The sequence below is a fragment of the Nymphalis io genome, chromosome 2, assembly GCF_905147045.1.
Source record: "Nymphalis io chromosome 2, ilAglIoxx1.1, whole genome shotgun sequence".
NCBI classification, from domain to species: domain Eukaryota; kingdom Metazoa; phylum Arthropoda; class Insecta; order Lepidoptera; family Nymphalidae; genus Nymphalis; species Nymphalis io.
In genome coordinates, this window is record NC_065889.1 from 12,882,050 (window position 1) to 12,887,566 (window position 5,517).

The following is a 5,517-nucleotide window of genomic DNA, read 5'->3' on the forward strand; positions in this document are numbered from 1 at the left end:
AACGCAAGCCGTGACTTTGTCTTTATGTTTTTTTTAAGAGTTTCATTTTACAGCATACATCTGCTGGTATCAGAGCAAATGAGTAACTGAGTCAACTCTTAAATATTGCCACTGAGAGATAATTCGATTCTAACACGCTCTTAAAGAGCACGAACATCACTAAGAAACTACAAAATCAATATCGATAAAAAGGTGATTATTCTGTAATTAAAAAAAAAAGTTGTAATTGAAATCATCGATACCGATTATCACGTTAATGAAAAATACACGATATATTTTTAGGAGTCACCTCTATACTCACCGTGTTATTGATGATTATAAAAGCCTTGATAAATAATTTCAACTAGCAATAATCGCACCTCGGATTAAGCTCATTGGTTACGATATTGCCTCTGCGCAAAGCTGAAATTCTACCACATGTGAATTCTACCAAACCGCATTGGAGCAGCGTGGTGGAATAAGCTCCAAACCTTCTCCTCAAAAAGAGGAGAGGAGGCCTTTAGCCCAGCAGTGGGACATTCACAGGCTGTTACGGATAAATAATATAGAGGGTATATGATGGGTATTTTAAGCACACATATATGACAGTCCAAGACATGGTATTATGATTAAAAAATTGCGTCAGAAAAATAGACACTGGGATACATATCCCAATTAAATCTGATGATCTAAATCGTTCGTTAGAAAATGTATTCTGTTGACAAAAAATTTTTTTATTAAAAACATCAAATTTATTAAATGAAAAACATTTATAGTATGAAAAATAATAATTTCACTTTTTACAATAAGTGGATACAATAAAATACCGAATGATCAAGAATGAACGGAAATTAAATAGTAAAATAAGGCAATAAAACGTATCGTTCACCCGATCCTTGAACTATAATAAAACTAAATTTTTCCTTTCCTTTAATTATTCAATTCAATTAAGACCTTCTTTATTGGCAAGCAATACGTTGTCTGACTGAAAAAAAAGATCGTTACGTAAGTAGATACAAAGAATATCAGCTTATTTAGGTCAATTTATTTTTAAAGGTTCATAAAAGGTTCGAATACCATTACGATTGACGGATTGTAGAAGGTTTGTCTGTCAAATAATTTGAAAATTATTTGATTATCGCAGAAACTGAATGACAACAATTTATTTCTGTTATTGTATTTGATCAATATTGTAATTAAGGAAGATAAAGATGCCGTGCCTCGAAAAGCACGTAAAGCTGTTGGTCCTGCGCCTGAACACATTCCGGTCGTGTCGGGTTGCCGTCCCATCGGATTATCAGAGCTAGGGAATAGAGAGAGCACCTGTATTGCCCACACACTTGTGCATTATAATAAATCCTGCGTAGCTGGCTAATCTCTCTTGAGATTGGCCGCTGTGGCCGAAATCGGTCTGGAGGACATTATCATTAAGGAAGATAATTATTAAAAATTGACCAACACAGACACCAAACATAGATGTCAATTATTACAATACATAAAAATATCATGCATTCTATTAACAAAATTAAATTGTCTAGTTAAGCCGATATATTTGGGTTATATAGGATAAATAATCGGATTTTGTGTGATTCTTTCCCACTGTGATGGCGGTCACTGGTACGGATCGGAGAGTCTACGGGATTATTTCACATACGCATCCAAACCTACTTAGTGGAAACCTTCAAGAAGGTACCCAGCTCCCATGGGGCTATGAGGGATTCTCCTCACTAGTGGGTACTACTCCTCAGGGGCTGCTGAAATAGGACACGTAAGGTCCTACCTCATTAAGGCCCCAGGGTTACGCCCTATCTTTTAAGGTTGGCAGTATCGTTTCGACGACGCGTTTGCTCGCGTACCGTTCTTCGCAGAGACGGTCGCGCCACGTTGCAAGAGCCCTCCAAAGTATCGCAACGCATCCAAACCCTCCTATATCGTGTTCCACTCGTGGGTCGGTGGAGGACACTAAAGGATATAATAAATACAGCGTGACGTCACATAACCTATAACTAGAGAATGACCAAGATGCTTTAAGCAAAACCTCAAATTATAATTGACAGTTTAGAAATACGCGGAAACAGATGAACATACATACAAATAGCCTGGTGAAATTTTATAGTCTTCATAACCGGTAGTAAGTAAAAAAATACATCAGTAACATTTAAATAATATATAATGCAACGATCAAGTACTATCGTTATGTTTATATTTCATGTATATATCAAAACGCTATTGAAGCCATAACAAGTAAGTTTTATAATGAGTAATTAATTACAGAGCAATGAAGTGAAGAAATATACTATATTTATAAAAAAAAAATCAATCTAACTTCTGAAAAGGAACTTTGATTCGGCTTAAGGACTGTGTCAACACGAATCAGATTAGTTCCAAGTCAATTTGTTGGAAGCAAGTTAAATGTTTAATATCTTTTGAGGATCCTCAGCCGAACCAATACGCTTTTCATCTTTGACAAACCATTTAAATTTTCAGGTACGAGTATTTTGAATTATCAATTTTTGTTAAGGTCACGGCTTAATTAATTTCTCGAAGTTTATAAAGATTAGATAAATTGCTAACTTTTATAATTAAACTTAAATTAAGTAATTGTGTATTACGAGATGATATAGCTCTGCGGATTGAATTTTGTGTGTGTTGCTACATTGTGGTCGACCTTTTTTTTTTTTTTTTTTCGGGGAGGAAAGGCATTTACGCCTGCCGCCCGGTCCGGGGGGACCGGGACGAACTAAAACCTCCCCGGCGGGGTCACGGGAACGTTGTGACTTACAACCGCATCCCTGATGTTAGGGCGCGCCTCCCTCCTCTCTGTGCCTCCGTCCTGTTACGTGACGGACTCCCCCGAGTCCGCCACTGGAGGCTGGGCGTCAGGGCTTGAAGCCCCTTAAAGGGCTTGAAGCCCCTTAAAGGGCTTGAAGACCTCGAGGTCCCATGGCGGGCTTCCGGCGAGCAGGCACGCCGCGGTGTACGCCCGAGCCGCTCTGAGCGCCATCGCTCGCTGCGGACGTCGCAGCGAGGCGACGTTACGGGCGCTCAGAGCGTCCGCCCATATCGGCGCCCCGTAGAGCGCCATCGAGCCCACGTTCAGGAGGATCCTCCCTAGCGCCACCAACTTTGGGGCCAAGCGCCGGAAGTGCTCTTCGAACTTCCACCTTCCGTCGAGCACGAGTCCCAGGTACTTCATCGTCGACCCGACGGCGATGGAAGTTCCGCCCACCGTTATCGCCGCCCCCGGAGGTGGCGCGTTCCGAGGTCCGTGAAAGACGAGGGCCTCGGATTTGTGTAGGGCCACCTCGAGGCCCAACGCGAGATTGTGGTCGACCTTTGTGCAAGTCATTCCAAGTAGGTATTACCTAGTCCACCCCACCTACTATTATATAGTTAAACAGCAATATTATTATTATTGTGTTCCAGTATGAATAATGAGTGAGTCACTATAAATACATAAGGGAGATAACATCTGAACTCCCAAGATTTGTGCCGCATTGGTGGTTTAAGTGATGGTAAATATTTCGAACAGCTCTAATAATAAATCATGATTTATAAGTCGAACATGGAACCTATGAATAACCCCAAAGCAGAATTCTATATTAAATTATAAGTTGTATATGTAATTATAGATAAATATTTTCCATTATTCTTAATTAGCAAGCCTGATTAATTAAATAAACAGCCTTAACGGGAAAACTATTATGAGAATTAATTAAATTATCAAACACTGATTTCTTCATTCACCTTCTAATTATTTACTGGCAAGCGGCCAAAGCCTAACTTTTCCATTACGCTTGGAGATTAGGAGAGAAGCTATTTACAAAACAAAAGTTTCCACCACTTTCTTAGCAACGACATTCGTGTTTTAAGGACAGTCAACTAAGCTATTTAAATTGTTACGCGGAATTGAATCTTTTTATTGTATTGTTAAAGTCTTTGTTGCTCTGTATTGATTCAACTACTTTGCACTTCCTGATTTAGTTAGTATGCTGAAGTTATTTTTAGTTCCGTGAAGCGCAAACTTCTAGCTGATTACGTTTAAAGGACTTACAACTTCTTAATTCAACTCCAAATGATTGAATGTGATTGCACCAGCACAAAACTGGCTCGTAATAAAAATAGACACGTTATTAAAATGATTTTAATTAAAATGATTATATATATAAAATTGGTATTTTTTACCGAATCTCCGGTTATACAGCTTCATGTGTGAGGTGAATATCCGGGTTCCACACACGGTCTATTGTAGATGTCCCACGGTTGGATAAAGCCTCTTCGTTTTAGGCTTATTCCACCACGCTTCTCTAATGTGGATCACTGGATACACATGTAATAGATTTTCATCCAACAAATTCAGATTTTTTCTCGTTTCCCTTCACCGCTGAGCTCGCGGTGGATTATAAAAATAAATTCACCAGATGAAAATTCTGTGGTGATTCCGCAGGTGACAGGTTCGACCCCCCAGTCTTCAGTTAAGATGCCGGTCCAACGAAGTAACCAGTGTAACCTATTATCCATGTTGAAAGACGCTAGAGTATTAAGTGCCAATTCTTTAAGTAAAGTAGTTCACTCAGCATCAGGTGGATATATTTGATTGTCTGTATATATAAAATAAAATTACGTACGTATTAAAAAATCATGAATGTATCTAAAAAAAGGTTTGATAACGAATGCGTATTCCTAAATAATACAAAACAATCGTTTTCTCGATTGCCAAAAGGTATTTTTTTAGGGTTTTCAAAGAAATAATACAAAAGTCACAAACGAAAATTCCCAGCTTAGTTTCCGATGGATCCATTTAAGTTGAACGTAGAGAGCGTTTTGTATTTTTTATCTATATTGCTTTTAGTGTTTCCGCACCAGAGCTAATGGACAGGCATATCTGTGAAAGCCTTTTAAAACCGTCCCACACCGGTAGAGTAATAAGAGAAAATAATTTGTACAAGCAACATACTGCTGAATTAATTATTCCCGTCTTACTTTTAACTTAATTAAATAACTGTTTAATTTTCAGTTTCACTTTTTTATCCAATTACAATGGACAAGTAGATATACGTCTTATATACGTACTAGTGTTTGCTCAGTGGTCGAAATACGAGCATAATTATTATTGAAAATTGAATTTGACATTTTTTTGACCCTTCAAAAGGAAACTAGAAAAAAGAAAACTCGGTTGACAAAGATAAGAGGAAATAGTTACTGAATGAGTAATGAGTGAGAATGGTACTGAATTGTTTGGTTTGAATGGTTGAATTGAATTTTACGTAAAGTAATGTATTCGTACTATTTATATATTACCGTTTTCTTGTATTAAAAATGTCTGGTATTTAAAATTATTATTTGATCCGAAAATCGTTACTAATAATAAAACCCGTTAAGTTCGTGGTAGACTTAATAGAATTTTGCTTGTTTACATTTAAGGAGGGCTTATAGGAGAAGCACTTGTTAAGTAGATTTCCAGTCTTTTGTCACCTTTAATATTTAAGTACTAAGTAATTTGTTACTAAGTTTTTGCTTAAAACAAGAACAAACAAT

At 37.6% G+C, this 5,517-nt stretch overlaps 1 pseudogene; it reads right to left on the bottom strand.

Moving 5' to 3' along the window:
• Window positions 1-254: 254 nt before the first annotated feature.
• LOC126780073 (U4 spliceosomal RNA) lies at window positions 255-404 on the bottom strand (annotated as a pseudogene).
• Between the last annotated feature and the right edge of the window lie 5,113 nt (window positions 405-5,517).